At 44.6% G+C, this 18990-nt stretch overlaps 1 pseudogene across 1 annotated transcript; it reads left to right on the top strand.

Annotated features, from left to right (window-relative positions):
- The first annotated feature begins 292 nt into the window (after positions 1 to 292).
- Positions 293 to 5916, top strand: LOC143171956 (calcyphosin-like protein; annotated as a pseudogene). Its single transcript, XR_012997251.1, has 4 exons — positions 293 to 429; positions 1205 to 1382; positions 2219 to 2429; positions 4821 to 5916. The product of XR_012997251.1 is annotated as a calcyphosin-like protein (transcript).
- The last annotated feature ends 13074 nt before the right edge of the window (positions 5917 to 18990 follow it).

Below are 18990 nucleotides of genomic sequence, written 5' to 3'. Positions count from 1 at the left end.
ATAGGGTGGGTGGTTGTCTGAGCTCTCCTTTCAGGTTTGGTGGCCCATGTAAGTGCAGGTCAAAGCAATTGTCTTCACTTAGTGAAAAGAAAAAGTTCAGTTCCTCTGGTGATTTCCCCTTCTGAGAAAAGGATATAAGGAAAAGGAAATAGAGGGTCAAAATGAGTCCTCATGAGAGAGTTGGCAGCACCTTGCAAGTGAGGGATTTGGAATGCTCCATATACTAAGGCAGGTTTCAGCACTTTGTTGTGTATGTGAATTCATACAAGCTCATAGTGTGTTGGTCTTCCAGATGCCGGGCACAGCAAGACATGACCGAGAGATGGCAATCTAAGCCAAAAGAAACCTGTCCAAAACCACCGACCTGGTAGAAAGACTTCACCTGCAGTGTTTAGCAAGGGGATCTGCAGGCATCGAAGGAGCTCATGAGCTAAGCAGGGACCAAAATTTGAGTTTCCCAGTTCCAGTGCAAATGCCACAACCCATAGAGCCTGGGCTTGGGGCTCCCATGTTTCGGGAGACAGGACTGACCTGCTCACCTGTTGAAGGACTGAAGACCATGAATCCCTCAGAAGAAGATGCTTCCCTGAGACCCAGAACAACTCCTGCTGGGGAGAGAGGGGGAACGTAAAACATCTCTCTTGCCTTGGTATTTTCTATAATTAACAAGTATCTCAATACTGAGGATTTTGTGCTTCTTTTCCTTTGGGGTGTGATTCCCCATGTATAATGGTCTAGTTTATGGGGGGGCATCTAGACTCCTTCTGCAGTCAACCCGAGAGTGTGGGTCACCGCACCCCTAGGAAAGGGGAGCTGCACCATGCCCTGAAACCCCTCCCAGGCTCCATTAACCACAGAGGGATCCCAGATGACCAGCTGAAACTTCATCTACATGCCCAACTTTTAGACAGCTCAATATATAATGAATAGGAAGACTCCTTCAGTTAAGGCAGCCTTCACCTCATTCAACTTCAGCTGTGTAATATTCAGGCACCCAATATAAGCAAGTCATCTCTGCTGTCAATAGGTAGGGTTTTTTGTTGTGGTTTTTTTTTTCTCTTTTCTCTTTTGTTTTTTCTCAGAAGACTACAAGGGGGAAATGTTATCTCAGTAAGGTGGCCCTGTGCTCTGGCACTGTGTGAAACTGCTGCAGCATTCTCCAAGTTTTCCTTTGCATTCTCCTCAAATTGCACGTTTTCCACAGAGTATTTCGGATTATGGATGATGACAACAGCAGGACCCTTCATTTCAAAGAATTTGTGAAAGGATTAAATGATTATGCTAAGATGATAGAGAAGGAAGAAGCACATGAGATTTTCCAGATATTTGATGAAGATGGCAGTGGAACAATTGATTTTGATGAATTTCTTGTTACACTGAGAGTAAGTCTGGGAATTTATGTTATTACTACATTAAATGGAGAGAAAGCCCTGATAGGTCATTAGCTGAACACGATCAGTACTAATGAAACACAGCACTGTTGTTCACCTTAGTAATTAGCAAAATCTACAGCTGTATTAAAATGTCAGTAACTCCTGAGAAGTTAAAATATTCCATTTCCATCAAAAAATGTTAAAGGAAAAAAAAATCACCCTAAATAACACCTCTGTGGATGAGAGAGCTCAGAACCCAACATGTCTCTGCAATTTATTGGCAAGGTGTAAGGCTCCTAGCAAATAAATGGTTATGGTTTTTTTTTTACTAATTGCTGCCTTGATTTAGGTACCTAAATTCCTATATTGCAGTCCAGGTACCTATGTGGTTCAGTCCATTAATCTCACTTCTTTGTCCGTCATATGACGCATCTCCTTATAACATGAGCTAATCCAATGGGGGCTTTCTCTAATCAACCACAGTGTGACTGATTTTGGTTGGAGCCTCTTTACTCTGCTGAAGTCTAAACAATGAAGAAAGAAAATAATTAGTGCTTGCTCTTGTTAGAAATATTTAAAATGGGTAGAATAGAAAAGTGTTCTAGGTAGCATTTTCTCTCTTATTGTCTGTTTACTATTGTATTGATAGACACTTAATAGTCTCTATCACACTGCTTTTTGATGATATATTGCCCTTCCTATCTCATGGACAGTGTAGACTGTCAGCAGGTTGTTGTTCCAAGTGCCTTGAACTAGGTTTGCTATTAACAACAGCAGTTACTTGAATTTGGAACTGGGCAAGTAGTTGGCAGAAATAAAATGAATCTGTTAATATTTCTTTACAGCCTCCCATGTCGAATGCAAGAAAAGAGATCATCATGCAGGCATTTAGGAAGTTAGTTAAGACTGGAGATGGTGTCATAACAATTGAAGACTTACAGGGGGGTATATAATGCAAAGCATCATCCCAAATACCAAAATGGAGACTGGACAGAAGATCAAGTTTTTAGAGCCTTTCTGGATAATTTTGCTTCACCCTATGACAAAGATGGGAAGGTAAGTGAAACACCTAATGTCAAGCCATGAAATCACCATCTGGCTCAGCATTTGACTTAAATTATTAAATGTGAAAGTGATCCCAGTACCAAAGATGCATTTGCATCACATTTATGGGGGACAGTAAAATGGATGCATAACCTCTGCGTAGGACTGTTGGTGCAGCTTGCTTAGGCATTCAGAGGCAAAGGGGCTCTGCAGGAGGTGCAAAGGTAGATGTGAGATTGCATTTACAGGCTTGTAGCCTTTATAGCTCTACTTTCATAGGTTACTCTAAGTATATCTTCAAACTAACTCACACGATTACTAATTTTCAAAATCCACATAAATTGGAGGATTTTTCATTTCTTAGGAGAATAAATGCCGGGTTCCAGTTCAAAAGCAGGTTCCCTAATATGTGAAATACTTTACAGTTAGCGCTTCTCTAGTGTGTGCAATTACTGAGACACTTGACTTGGAAATCAGTCCATAATATAGGTAGATTTATCCACAGAGAGTCTGTGGTGGGTTAACCTTGGCTGGCCACCAGGTGCCCACCAAGCTGTTCTATCACTCCCCTCCTCAGCAGGAAAGGGGGGGAGAAAATAAGATGAAAAACTTGTGGGTTGAGATAAAGGCAGTTTAATAAAGAAAAGCAAAGAAAAAAAAAATTATTCTCTACTTCCCATCAGCAGGTGATGTCCAGCCACTTCTTGGGAAGTAGGCCCTCAATAAGTGTAGCGGTTGCTTTGGAAGACAACTGCCTTAATAATGAATGCCCCCACACACACACTTTCTCTTAGCTTTTATTGCTGAGCGTGTAATCATATGGTATGGAATATCTCTTTGGTCAGTTTAGGTCAGCTGTTCTGGCTATATCCCTTCCCAACCTCTTGCCCACCCCCAGCCTTGATGCTGTGCCAGCACTGCTCAGCAGTAGCCAAAACACTGGTGTGTTATCAGTACCTTTCTAGCTACCAATACAAAGCACAGCACTATGAGGGCTGCTTTGGGGAAAGTTAACCCAATACAATCACCACCCCGTATTCCATACCATTTGCGTCTTGCTCAGGTCCCACATAATTTAGTACATATATATATATAACTCTCTCTTCTAACCATCCCATTGTATTTAATTCTCATTACTGAAATCCCCTCTTACCAACACTTACAACTTATACTACATACTTAAACCATCTTTATACCCAACATACAGATTTATACATTCTCATTAACAGAATGTCCCTTAACAGATAGATATTATTCTCCCATTGCATGGGCTTCTGCCACTCCCCCAAAAGTTCATAAGAACAGGCTATGACTTGGGCCCCATCTGTCAAGATGGGCACTCAGGACAGGAGAAGCAGCATGTTTGATTGTTGGGTGCCAACACCAGCTTGGTTTGGGTCATCGTTGCCCCAGTTCCTTGCAAAGCTCGCTCTTCGTCGGTTCAGGTAGTTCCTGCTACATCACTTCCTAGAACATACAACTCACATCACAGATTATTTTTCCCCCAGGGTTAAATCTCATTGAGGCACACACCGGGTCTCCCCATCCTTCTGCATTATCCACCAAGTATACCCAGGTCCTTGAGTGAAGACAATCCCATGAATGGGTTTGCCTTTTCCCAAGGGAGGAGCAACCCATACTGCTGTCCCCAGTCACTTCTCTGTGTGCACTATGGGAACCTTATCTCCTCCCACAGTATGTAGGGGCTTTGTTTGGGCAGGACCAGGATGGTTAGCAGATCCTCTGGTGTTAACCAGCCAAGTGTACAGATATGAGCCTGACTAATCCATATATGACCTACATTACCAGTATTTTATCTGAAAAACCCTGTGTCAATTTACGGAATGACAGAATGCTTGAGGTTGGAAGGGACCTCTGGAGGTCATCTGGTCCAAGTCCCCTGCTCAGGCAGGATCACCTAGAGCAGGTTGCCCAGGACTGTGTCCAGACAGCATTTGAATATCTCCAAGGATAGAGACTCCACAACCTCCCTGGGCAAACTGTTCCAGTGCTCAGTCACCCTCACAGTACAAAAGTCTTTCCTGATGTTCAGATGGAACCTCCTGTGTTTCAGCTTGTGCCCATTGCCTCTGGTCCTGTCACTGGACACCACTGAAAAGAACCTGGTTCCGTCCTCTTTGCACCCTCCCTTCAGGTATTTATGTACATTGATAAGATTCCCCCTGAGCCTTTTCTTCTCTAGGCTGAACAGTCCCATCTTTCTCAGCATTTCCTCATATGAGAGATGCTAATTTAAATGGGAATAAAAGTTTAGAAAAAAAACCACCAAACTCTCTACATAAAGGGTAAAGGGTGGAGAATTACAGCTGAGCAAATATTTTATATATTGTATTTTTATGACTACAAAGATGTGATTCTCATTTACACAATTTCCTTTTGCAGTGAGAAGGGCTCACTTGGTTCCTCTGAGATACCTATCAGCCTATTTTATGAACTTTGTATTGCTTCATACTTCATCCTCCCGGCTCCACCTTTTTCTTGTATGTATCACGTTCTCCCTTATTGTCACATCTGAAACATAGATGGCAAGTAAAATTTCAAAGCACCTAAATGACTTAAATCACTGAAACCCCCAAAACTTTTAGCTTCTAAATACTGAAAATAGTATCTAGTAAGCTCTGTGGCACAAATACAAATCTTTCTCCATTTTATGTAATTTTGCTGCTGTAATTGCAAATTGTAACTATTTTTTAAAATGTAGCTATTGCAAGGCATATACAAAATGCCACCTTCTTAAAAGCCTGCATCTGTTCAGCACCAACCAGGATCTTGTTCATTGAAAAAACTGTCTTTTACCATGTTATCACATTTTTACTGTTGCACTGTGTTTATGTGGCAAGATTTTGGTAGTGGGGGAGAGCTGCAGGGGTGGCCTCTGTGAGAAGAGCTGGTTCCAGCCGGCTCAGTAACGGACCCATCGCAGGCCAAAGCTGAGCCAATCACCAAAGTTGGCAGCACCTCTGTGATAACATATTTAAGAAAGCAGTGTGAGGAATGAGGGAAAAAAGTGTGAGAAACAATCCCATGATCAAGAAGGTCAGAGAAGAAGGAGAGGGAGGAGGTGCTCCAGGTGCTGGAGCAGATATTCCCCTGCAGCCCGTGGAGAGGACCATGCCGGACCAGATATCCACACAGCAGCCCATGGAGGACCACATACCAGAGCAGGTGGATATTTCCAGAAGGAACTGCGGCCCATGGAGAGTCCACATTGGAGCAGATTTTCCTGACAGGAACTGCGGCCTGTGGAGAGGACCCATGCTGGAGCAGGGAAAAAGTGTGAGGAGGGAGGAGCAGCAGAGAGGAACTGACCACAACTCCCCATTTCCCATCCCCCCTGCACCACTTGGCAGGGTGGGGAAGGAGGTAGAGGATTTGGGAATGAAGGAGTGAAGAAGGGGGGTGGGAGGTGGTTTAGTTTTTGTCATTGTTTCTCACTGTCCAAATCTATTTTAATTGGCAATAAATTAAATTAATCTTCTCCAAGTGGAGTCTGTTTTGCCCATGACGGTAATTGGTAAGTGATCTCCCAGTCCTTATCTCGACCCATGAGCTTTTCTGTCTTATTTTCTCCCCCTGTCCTGTTGAGGAGGGGGAGTGAGAGAGCGGCTGGGTGGGTGTCTGGCAGCCAGCCAATGTAAATCCACCACAACTGTAAGATACACTAGGCAAGAAGGTCCTCAGTGATCACAGGCCTGAACTGTCATAGCTGATCTTTTAATTTATAGAGGAGAAACAAGGAAAACTGTTTCCTGCCTCCCCCAATTATTTCTTTATGCAGTTGTATCAGTCAGCCAAATAAAAACTGCCATCTAGAAGTCTTATTTCCAGTGGTGATTCCAGGTGATGCAGACAGGCAGGAATTGGCTTTAAAATATTTGGGGAAGATGGGGAAGCGACACTGTTTTAATCCTGGGGTAGGGTGCATCTTGTTCCGGATCGTATGTGGGACTGTACCATTATATAGGAAACTCTCAAAGAGGCTGAAGGTGTCAAAATGAGCCTAGTAGTGGGGAAAAGTGAGAAGCCCTGCTATTTTTTAAAGGGGTGCAGCATATTTTTCCCTGGATCACATGGGAAGTGACTCTTCCTCTAAAATCACTTGCCTCTGCAGGGGCACCTCTGGACTGTGTTTCACTGGTTAGTTACACTTCAGGTTGGTTCTTATGTGGTCAGACAGCAGGAGAGTGGTTTTCTTCCCTTCCCCACAACATATGGCTATGTAAAAAGACTAGAGAAAATGCAGTTTGCAGATAATTAAGTCTGAAAAATAGCTGCTTGGTTTGAAACCGTTACCTAAAATGCATTTCTCAAATAAAAGATGTTTCAGCTAAAGCACTATTTGCATAAGACTGTTAGCATGGGGATACAGTTTATGGTGGTTAAGAAAAACAAAAACAAAATCCAAGACACAAAAATAACCTAGAGGAGAAAATGAGACATCTCTACCAGGAGGGGGGACTCCAGAACACAAAACATGCTAGCTAGTTAGATTCTTTCCTCTTAACTCACATATCACTCAGATCGACACAGCTGCTTCTGCTTCAATCTGAAATTGACAATTTATGGAAAGGCAAACCACAGACTTCTCTATGCAACCACAAAAAGGGCTGTGGTCAGTATTTTACTACCAGTAATCTAAACCGTATGGGAAATTGTACCTTTTGAGTTTACTGTGTACTTCTGCAAAACTGTCCCAGTCGACTGGAGGCTGGCAAATGTTGTCCCCATTTTCAAGAAGGGTAAGAAGGAAGACCCTGGTAATTACAGGCCTGTCAGTCTCACTTCAGTGCCTCGTAAAATTATGGAGAAGGTCATTCTGGGAGTTATTGAAAAACACTTGAGAGACAACGCAGTCATTGGTCATAGCCAGCACGGGTTCACGAGGGGAAAGTCCTGCTTAACTAACTTAATTTCCTTTTACGACAAGGTCACCCATCTAGTTGACCAAGGGAAGCCAGTAGATGTGGTGGTTTTGGATTTTAGCAAAGCTTTTGATGCTGTCTCTCACAGTATCCTTCTGGATAAACTGTCCAGCACACAGCTAGACAAGTCCATAATACGTTGGGTGAGCAATTGGCTGATGGTTCGGGCTCAAAGGGTTATAGTAAATGGGGTTACATCAGGCTGGCGGCCAGTCACCAGTCGGGTTCCCCGGGGCTCAATTTTAGGGCCAGTGCTCTTTAATGTTTTTATAAGTGATCTGGATGCAGGAGTCGAATGTACATTAAGTAAGTTTGCCAACGATACTAAACTAGGAGGAGCTGTGGACTCCCTCGAGGGTAGAGAGGCCTTACAGAGAGATTTGGATAGACTAGAGAGCTGGGCAATCACCAACCGTGTGAAATTTAGCAAGAGCAAGTGCCGGATCCTCCACCTGGGACGGGGTAATCCTGGTTATACATACAAATTGGGGGACGAGAGGCTGGAGAGCAGCCCCGCGGAAAGAGGTCTGGGGGTTTGGGTTGATGGCAGGTTGAATATGAGTCAACAGCGTGCCCTGGCAGCCAAAAGGGCCAACCGTGTCCTGGGGTGCATCGAGCACAGCATAGCTCGCCAGTCGAGGGAGGTGATTGTCCCACTCTACACTGCACTGGTGCGGCCCCACCTCAAGTACTGTGTGCAGTTTTGGGCGCCTCAATATAAGAAGGACATCAAACTATTAGAGTGTGTCCAGAGGAGGGCGACCAAGATGGTGAAAGGCCTCGAGGGCAAGACTTATGAGGAGCGGCTGAGGTCACTTGGTTTGTTCAGCTTGGAGAAGAGAAGGCTGAGGGGTGACCTCATTGCAGTCTACAACTTCCTCAAGGGGGGCAGCGGAGGGGGAGGTGCTGATCTCCTCTCTGGTGACCAGCGATAGGACACGAGGAAATGGAATGAAGCTGCGTCAGGGGAAGTTCAGATTGGACCTTAGGAAAAGGTTCTTCACTGAGAGGGTGGTCGGTCACCGGAACAGGCTCCCCAGGGAAGTGGTCACAGCACCAAGCCTGTCAAGAGTTCAAGGGGCATCTGGACGACGCTCTTAGTCATATGGTTTAGTTTTAGGTAGTCCTGCGAGGAGCAGGGAGTTGGATTCGATGATCCTTATGGGTCCCTTCCAACTTGAGATATTCTATGGTAAAACTTTCGTGTCAGCCTTCAGAGGTCACTAAACACCAATATATTTAGATCTATGGCCTCAGTAAGAGTCAATCAGAATAATGGCAATAATGTAAATGTATACTGCTTTACTGAAGCTGAGAATATGGCACGTCAAAAACACACCATGATACAGGGTAACCTGTAAGTCAGATTGCTACTTAATATAAGAATGGGAAAAAAATCAGTTCCATAAAGTAGAAGGAAAATTGAAGTGCAGTGTGGTAACCATCTATAGTTTGATACTTGGAAAATTGTGTTAATCTATGCAACAATTTTAGATCAAATATTTTCAGGTAAGCATTTGTGTATTTAAGGTCTTATTGAAGTCATATGTGAAACAACCTCTGGATTAGGAAGACTTTCTATTATGAATAGTCTTGAGACTACTCTTGAGACTGGTCCCTTTGTGAAACCTCTTCCTCCCTCTATGACTTACTGATAGTTTATAAAAGCATGTATATATTTTCTCGTTATTGAGTGTCCTTATGTTATACATTTATTCTGTATTCTGAACAGCTTAAACAACATCACTGCCTGGAAAAAAGTTACTAAAAAGTTACTAAATCACTAATACTTTATTCCTGCTCCATTATCAAACTATATCCACATTTATTGCCCCATAACAATGTCATCACAGGTTAAAACCGTGCGGATGATCAGCATGTTTTTACAAACACTTCTCTAGAATTTTCTATTCCTCTAATTGTAGTTCTATTAACTGCAGTCTTCATCGTTGTAAATACAGTGCTTCTAATCTGCATCCTCATACAAATTACCATATTGTTCATATCAGCTAATATTTGGAATTCAAGTTCCATACTGGATGGAACCATGAGAGTTTATATCACAGCTTGTATGCATGACTGTAAGAGAAATGGTGTGTATGATAGTAATATAAGGAAGGAGAACATCATATTGTTTGAGAAAGGCCAGAGAAGATGATTTGAGGCATGACAACATCAAATTAAAAAGGCTGGGAATCAGCAGTGATGCTCATTTCAGGCTTTTTGCTCTGAAGCAGCCTTCAGAGTTGATACAGCAAGGCAGTTTCAACCTGTTTTGAGTACTTGTTGTGCAATGATAAAGGCTAGAAATCTCTTTACAGCTATAGATTATATGAAAACCGAGATTCTGTTCTCCTCAAATGACACAAAAATCTTCAGCTTACTTATGGACCAATAATACATATATTAATCCTGAGGCAGGAGTGAATAATATGCTGCTTCTGCCACATAATCCTCAATAAGAATATCAGACTGCTTTACAAATATAAGATAATTAATCCTCTGTGTAGTTCTGTGAGCAGATACTATTAACGTAATTATAAGTAAACTGAGACACAGCGAGATGAAGGCCAAAATTTTGCAACGGGCTGAGAGAAAGGAGAGACATTTCAATCAGTCTCTTTAAAAGATGAGTCAAAGAGCTTTCCAGAAACTCTCCTAACCCTGTGATGTGGTCCATTCTCATCTCACAAGAAGTAATGCTGTATGACACGTGACCCATCAAGCTAGCCTTGCTTGATGGTAGAAGAAATAAAAAAAAATGAAACAAATGATTTACCACTCCCACAAGAGAGAAAAAAGTATATGATTTTGTGGACATTTTGAAAGATTTTCCCAAATATATTAACCTCTTGACTACATAATAATGGACCCCACAAAAAAACCCCAGTCTCACAGCTTCTGAATAGAATGGAATGGAATGGAATGGAATGGAATGGAATAGTTTAGTTCCAGCAGGAAAGGAACTACAGTGATCATCTAGTCCAACTGCCTGAACATTTCAGGGCTGACCAAAAGTTAAAGCATGTTATTAAGGGCATTGTCCAAATGCCTCTTAGACAGGCATGGGGCATCGACCACCTCTCTAGGAAGCCTGTTCCAGTGTTTGACCACCCTCTCGGTAAAGAAATGTTTCCTAATATCTAGTCTGAACCTCCCCTGATGCAGCTTTGAACCATTCCCATGTGTCCTGTCACAGGATACCAGGGAGAAGAGATCAGCACCTCCCTCTCCACTTGCCCTCCTCGGGAAGCTGTAGAGAGCAATGAGGTCGCCCCTCAGCCTCCTTTTCTCCAAACTAGACAACCCCAGAGTCCTTAGCCACTCCTCATAGGACATGCCTTCCAGCCCTTTCACCAGCTTTGTTGCCCTCCTCTGGACGCATTCAAGGACCTTAACATCCTTCTTAAATTGTGGGGCCCAGAACTGCACGCAGTACTCAAGGTGAGGCTGCACCAACGCTGAATACGGTGGGATAATCGCCTCTTTTGACCTGCTGGTTGTGCTGTGTTTGATGCACTCTAGGATGCAGTTTGCCCTCTTGGCTGCCAGGGCACACTGCTGACTCCTGTTGAGCCTGCTGTCAACCTGCACCCCCAGATCCCTTTCTGCAGGGCTGCTCTCCAGCCACTCCTCTCCCAATTTATACTTGTGCCCAGTGTTACTCCGTCCCAGGTGCAGAATCCGGCATTTGGTCTTGTTAAATTTCATGCCATTGATGATTGGCCAATGCTCCAATCTGTCCAGATCCCTCTGCAAGGCCTCCTGTCCCTCAAGAGAGTCAACAGCACCTCCCAGTTTGGTATCATCAGCGAACTTGCTAAGGGTGCATTCAAGTCCTGCATCCAGATCATTGATCAAAATATTGAACAGAACTGGCCCTAGAATTGAGCCCTGAGGAACATGGCTGGTGACTGGTCGCCAGCCAGATGTAGCCCCATTCACTACAACCCTTTGAGCCCTGCCCTTCAGCCAGTTCTTCACCCAGCGCACCGTGTACCTGCTCATCTCACAGTTGGACAACTTGTCCAGAAAGATGCTGTGAGGGACAGTATCTGGACTAAAATCCAGAAAAAACTGCATCCACTGCTTTCCCTTCATCCACTAGATGGGTAACCTTATCATAGAGGGACTTTTCCTTTGTGAACCCATGTTGACTGTGCCTGATGATTGCATTGTCCCTTAAATGCCTTTCAAGAGCACCCAGTATGATCTTCTCCATAAGTTTTCCAGGAACTGAGGCTAGACTAACAGGTCTGTAGTTTCCTGGGTCTTCCCTCATGCCCTTCTTGTAAATTGGAATAACGTTGGCTAGCTTCCAGTCAGCGGGGACCCCCCCGGATTCCCAAGACCTTTGGTAGATGATTGAGAGGGGTCCTGCTGTAATATCTGCTAGCTCCTTCAGTACTCTGGGATGAATCCCATCAGGCCCCATGGACTTGTGAACATTCAACGGATACAGCTGGTCCCTTACAACTTCAGCGTCCACAAATGGAAAGTCACTGTTCCCGCAGTCATGGTCCTCCAACTCAGAGGACCGGGCAGCCCAAGTTCTATCAGTATTATTAAAGACTGAGGCAAAAAAAGCATTGAATGCCTCTGCTTTTTCTTCATCCCTATTTGTCAGGTGACCATCTTCAACAAGTATCGGTCCAATGTTTTCCTTGGGCCTCCTCTTGCTATTAACATACTTAAAAAAGCCTTTGTTGTTGTCTCACACAACACTGGCCAGTTTCAACTCTAGTTCAGCTTTGGCCTTTCGTGTCTTCTCCCTACTTATGCGAACCACGGCTCTGTAATCTTCCTGCAAAGCATGACCTTGCTTCCAGAGATCGTACCATTTCTTTTTCCTCCTGAGTTCCACGAGGAGTTCCCTGTTCAGCCAAGCTGGTCTTCTGCCCCGCTTGCTTGACTTTCGACACAATGGGATTGCCTGCTCCTGTGCTTTTAAAAGGTGGTTCTTACAAACTGACCAGCGCTCATGGACCCCTAAGCCCTCAAAAGCAGATTCCCAGGGGACACTGCTAAGTAGCTCCCTGAATAGCTTAAAGTTTGCTCTCTTGAAATCCAGGATAGAAACTCTTCTGTCCTTTTTTCTCATTACATTGAAAATTTTAAACTCAACCATTTCGTGATCACTGTGGCCAAGACAACCACCTACCATCACATCTCCCATGAGTCCTTCTCTATTCACAAATAACAAGTCTAGGAGGACATCTGTCCTAGCTGGCTCACTGAGTACTTGTGACAAGAAGTTATCTTCCACAAACTTCAGGAATTTCCCAGACTCGCTTGTCACAGCAGTATGGTATTCCCAGTGGATGACTGGGAAGTTGAAATCTCCCATAAGGACAAGGGCTACTGATCCAGAGATTTCTCCTAATTGCCTACAGAATAACTCATCAGTGCTGTCATCCTGTCTGGGCGACTGATAGTAGACACCCACTACAACATCTGCTTTGTTTTCCATTCCCCTAATCCTCACCCAGAGGCTCTCAACCACATAATCCCTAACCGTAAGGGCTATACAATCAAACATCTCCCTTACATACCGAGTGTGACACCTTGTCATGGTTTAACCTCAGTCGGCAAATGAGCACCACACAGCTGCTCGCTCACTCCCCCTGCCCCCGGTGGGATGGGGGAGAGAATCGGAAGAGTAAAAGTGAGAAAACTCATGGGTTGAGATAAAAACAGTTTAATAATTGAAATAGAATAAAATCCTAATAATAATAATAATGATAATAATATACAAAGCGAGTGATGCACAATGCAATTGCTCACCACCCGCCGACTGATGCCCAGCCAGTCCCCGAGCAGCGGCCCCCCCAGCCAGCTTTCCCCAGTTTATGTACTGAGCATGACGTCACATGGTATGGAACATCTCTTTGGCCAGTTTGGGTCAGCTGTCCTGGCTGTGCCCCCTCCCAGCTTCTTGTGCACCTCCAGCCTTCTCAGTCGGTAGAGCATGGGAAGCTGAAAAGTCCTTGACTAGTGTAAGCACTACCTAGCAACAGCTAAAACATCGGTGTGTTATCAACATTATTCTCATCCTAAACCCAAAACACAGCATTGTACCAGCTACTAGGAAGGAAATTAACTCTATCCCTGCCAAAACCAGGACAGTATCCACCCCTTATTCTATACCATCTACATCATGCCCAGGTTGCCCACTTTCCAATACATTTCCATTAATCACCACCCCTTTTCCTGTTTTTGATATATATATATACACAGACATCATTCCCTTAGTCTATGGGCCATCCCTCTAAAATGTCCTTTGAGTTCATTTAGTCCATGACTTCGGGCTCCATCTGTCATAATAATCTTCCAGGGCAGGAAAGATGGGGATGGTATGCGGTTTTGGATTGTTTCATGTTGTAGTCAGTTCTGGTTCCATCATCACTGCGCTTTGCTCGGTTTCATCGAAGTTCATTCTTCATTAATCTAGGTGATTCATACTGTAATACCATTAGTATGACATATAATATTATGTAGTACTTAATATCACATAATTCAGATCATTGGCTATTCTCACCCAAAATCAAATCCCCTTGAGGTACACATCGGACTTCCCCATCCTTCCGCATTATCCACCAAGTGCACCCAGGTCCTTGAGCAAAAGCAATCCCACGGATGGGTTTGCCTTTGCCCGAAGCAGGAATAACCCAGACTGTCTTCCCCAGCATATTTTTTATGTGCACTACAGGGACTTTATTCCCGTCTACAGTACGTAAAAGTTCTGACTGGGCAGGGCCTGCTCGATTGGCAGATCCCCTCGTGTTGACTAACCAGGTGGCCTTTGCTAAATGCGTATCCCAATGTTTGAATGTCCCGCCACCCATTGCTCTCAGCGTAGTCTTTAACAGTCCATTGTATCGTTCAATTTTCCCGGAGGCTGGTGCATGACAGGGGATGTGATACACCCACTCAAGGCCGTGCTCTTTGGCCCAGGGGTCTATGAGGTTGTTTCGGAAATGAGTCCCGTTGTCTGACTCAATTCTTTCTGGGGTGCCATGTCGCCATAGGACTTGCTTTTCAAGGCCCAGGATAGTGTTCCGGGCAGTGGCATGGGGCACGGGATATGTTTCCAGCCATCCGGTGGTTGCCTCCACCATTGTAAGCACGTGGCGCTTGCCTTGGCGGGTTTGTGGGAGTGCGATATAATCAATCTGCCAGGCCTCCCCATATTTATATTTCAGCCATCGTCCTCCATACCAGAGAGACTCTAACCGCTTGGCTTGCTTGATCGCAGCGCATGTTTCACATTCATGGATAACCTGTGCAATAGTGTCCATGGTCAAGTCCACCCCTCGATCACGAGCCCATCTGTATGTTGCATCTCTTCCTTGGTGACCTGAGGTGTAATGGGCCCACCGAGCTAGAAATAATTCACCTTTATGTTGCCAGTCCAGATCCACCTGAGCCACTTCAATCTTAGCAGCCTGATCCACCTGCTGGTTGTTTTGATGTTCTTCAGTGGCCCGCCTCTCGGGTATGTGAGCATCTATGTGATGGACTTTTACAACCAGGTTCTCCACCCGGGCAGCAATATCTTGCCACAATGCGGCAGCCCAGATGGGTTTGCCTCTGCGCTGCCAGTTGCTCTGCTTCCATTGCTGCAACCACCCCCACAGGGCATTTGCCACCATCCAGGAGTCAGTCTAGAGAGAGAGCACTGGCCACTTTTCTCAGTCAGCAATGTCTAAAGCCAGCTGGATGGCCTTTACTTCTGCAAACTGACTCGATTCACCTTTTCCTTCAGCAGTTTCTGTGACTGTCGCATAGGACCCCACACAGCAGCCTTCTCCTCCGATGCTTTCCCACAAGACGACAGGACCCATCAGTGAACAGGGCATATTGCTTCTCATTTTCTGGTAGTTTATTATACATTGGAGCCTCTTCAACATGCGTCACCTCCTCCTCTGGCGATATTCCAAAATCTTTGCCCTCTGGCCAATCCATGATCACTTCCAGGACCCCTGGGCAACTGGCGTTTCCTATTCGAGCCCATTGTGTGATTAGTGGGACCCACTTACTCCACGTAGCATCAGTTGCATGATGTGTACAGGGGACCCTCCCTCTGAACATCCAGCCTAGCACCGGCAGTGCCTGGATTAGTTCATGGCAAATGGTGGGGCTGTGTTTCCACCCCTGGGGCAGTCGGTTCCAGGTGTACTGGACGCCCCTCCAAGTGAAAGCAAACTGTGGCCTGCACTCTGCTGCCAAAGGGATTGAGAAAAACGCATTAGCAATATCAGTTGTGGCATACCATTTGGCTGCCTTTGACTCCAGTTCGTATTGAAGTTCTAGCATGTCTGGCATGGCAGCGCTCAGGGGTGGCGTGACTTCATTCAGGCCACGATAGTCTACTGTCAGTCTCCACTCTCCATTAGACTTCCGCACTGGCCATATGGGACTGTTAAAGGGTGAGCGAGTCTTGCTCATCACTCCTTGGCTCTCCAGTCGACGAATCAGCTCACGAATGGGAATCAAGGAGTCTCGGTTGGTGCGATATTGCCGCCGGTGCACCATGGTGGTAGCGATTGGCACCTGTTGGTCTTCGACCTTCAGCAACCCCACAACAGAGGGGTCCTCCGAGAGACCAGGCAAGGTGGACAGCTGTTTAATTTCCTCCATCTCCAAGGCAGCTCTACCAAAAGCCCACCGGTACCCTTTTGGGTCCTTGAAATACCCTCTCCTGAGGTAGTCTATGCCAAGGATGCACGGAGCATCTGGGCCAGTCACAATGGGGTGCTTCTGCCACCCATTCCCAGTTAGACTGACTTCGGCTTCCAATACAGTTAGCTGTTGGGATCCCCCCGTCACCCCAGAAATACAGATGGGTTCTGCCCCTTTATAGCTTGATGGCATTAACGTACACTGTGCACCAGTGTCTACTACAGCCTTCTACTCCTGTGGGTCTGATGTGCCAGGCCACCGAATCCACACAGTCCAGTAAACCCGGTTGTCCCTTTCCTCCACCTGGCTGGAGGCAGGGCCCCTCTAGTCTTCGTCATATTATTAGTTTCTCATTTCCTGGAAATACAAGTTAGAAGTTTCTTCATTAAGATCAGGAGTAAGATCAGCCCTTCTACTCTCTCTGGGGAACTGCCCGCTGGAAACTGGAGCAGCAATTTTCCTGGAAGAACCTCTTTCTGTGATTGTTTTCCCTTGCAATTCACGTACCCGTGCCCCTAGGGCTGCAGTAGGTTTTCCATCCCACTTCCTCATGTCCTCTCCGTGGTCACGCAGGTAAAACCATAGGGTGCCCCGTGGTGTGTACCCTTTATATCCTCTCTCTTGAGCAAAAGAACGCTGACTCCTAATAGCCGAGATACTGGTCCGTACAGGTGAGGAGTAGGACCTATCCTCTCTGAGTTCCTGGACCTCAGAGGTCCTCAAAATTCTCAGAGGAAGAAGTGTAATTGCTAGTTATCTCCACAACGTGGTACCCGAAGTAAAGTAATGGCTTCAGTACAAAGCTGAAATACCAGATTAAGCTCAAGGCCAGTGTTTTCATAACAAACCTCCCAGGCAAAACATCACCAATCACTGCAGACCACAGCAAACTGCAAAAACCAACACCAATCTTTAACATGTACAGCAAAAAAAGGAGCACGATGCAGATTAGACAAACCGATATCGAGAACGGATGAACCAACATTGTGACCCACAACTGTTAACAGATATAAGTTAATGTGCTCTGGTTAATCTGTTATTATCTCAAACCCTTTGTGCCCCACGTTGGGCGCCAAAAAGGACTTTCGTGGTTTAACCTCAGTCGGCAACTGAGCACCACGCAGCCGCTCGCTCACTCCCCCCCCCCCCCGGTGGGATGGGGGAGAGAATCGGAAGAGCACAAGTGAGAAAACTCATGGGTTGAGAAAAAAATAGTTTAATAATTGAAATGGAATATAATAATAATAATGATAATATAATATACAAAGCCAAGTGATACACAATGCAATTGCTCACCACCCACCGACCGATGCCCAGCCAGTCCCCGAGCAGCGGCCCCCCCCGGCCAGCTTTCCCCAGTTTATGTATTGAGCATGATGTCACATGGTATGGAATATCCCTTTGGCCAGTTTGGCTGTGCCCCCCTCCCAGCTTCTTGTGCACCTCCAGCCTTCTCAGTTTCTTCCAAAGTCTCTCCCCATCACTGGGAGGACTGAAGAAAACACTACCTGTGCTCCTGAATCTTTTAGCATTCTTCACAGGGCCCTGAAATCTCTTTTGATCGACCTTAGACTTTTTGTTGCGACATCATTAGTACCCACATGAAAGAGCAGGAGTGAATAATAGTCTGAAATAGTATGATAATGTCATTACAGTTCAGTCTGGTGCACACTGGCTCCTCTAGACATATGCTAGGGAAGTTTTTACCAATAAATTTGGTTCTAAGTGAAGTTGTCTTAGGTTTTACATGCAGGTTCACACACTAGTTGAAGACACATGTTGCCATGCCAGATCTCTGAAGGTTAGAATAAAGAAGTAATATCTGTTAGGAGAATTTAGATTGCTTCTACTGAGGTGACATAGTGAAGATGTATCAAACAACACGGATCTGCTAAATATTTTCTGAAGAAAGTTACTTCATTGAAAGTTAGCATGTTTGGAAGTAAAATTTGACTCAGCTGCTATGCTGTGAGTAACCTGAAGTAAACTTCAAAAAATTATTTCCTCCAGCTTTCTCCAGCATGTGCTTTTCTGTGGAAGTTAAGTCAATTTCAACCTTTTCAAATTTCAGACCCGGTTTCCAAGAAGCATTTCTCAGAGGTAAGGAGGTAAGGAGGTTATTTTCAAACCTGCAGTAGCAACACTTGTCACAAAACAAGGATACATTAATTACATTCCAGTGCTGAAATCATTAACTTCTCAGCTCAAAGTGCTACCCAGTGGACCTGAGCTGGACACACAGGGTCCATGAAATCCTGTCGTACTCTACTGTTGTCATAGGGGTTAATGCATGTGCCAGCAAAGAATCTGATGATGGTTTCAACTATCATATGAAATGGCCATTTAACATGGTAGAAGTCAGAGGAATTTACAAAATTGAGAAAACCTTATTCATTATTTGCCTTTTTTATAACTTACTGGCTAAAATGAAGAGTGTTTAAAAACTGCACACATAGAAACTTTTCAAATAATCATGATCATTGTATAACTGCTTTAAAAACTTTCATTAAAAAATTCTTGTCAGAATGGATTAAGTACATTAATATACAATAATAATACAGTCTGGAATACTTCAAAGCTAGTTAAGATTTTATTACTCAGTGATGGCTCACAATCCCATCTGGGAACAGACTACAATAAAATATTTGTTGCGGGATTAAATGTAGTGTTTTTCCTACTGTGGTAGGTTTGTGAAGATATTAAGGGAATTGTAGATCCTGTTAACATAGTATAGCACTGTCCTGGTTTTGGCAGGGATAGAGTTAATTTCCTTCCTAGTAGCTGGTACAATGCTGTGTTTTGGATTGAGGAGGAGAACAATGTTGATAACACACTGATGTTTTAGTTGTTGCTAGGTAGTGTTTACACTAGTCAAGGACTTTTCAGCTTCCCATGCTCTACCGACTGAGAAGGCTGGAGGTGCACAAGAAGCTGGGAGGGGGCACAGC

This window comes from Aptenodytes patagonicus, chromosome W (assembly GCF_965638725.1).
Source record: "Aptenodytes patagonicus chromosome W, bAptPat1.pri.cur, whole genome shotgun sequence".
NCBI classification, from domain to species: Eukaryota; Metazoa; Chordata; class Aves; order Sphenisciformes; family Spheniscidae; genus Aptenodytes; species Aptenodytes patagonicus.
This window is presented reverse-complemented; position numbering and strand designations above follow the sequence as displayed.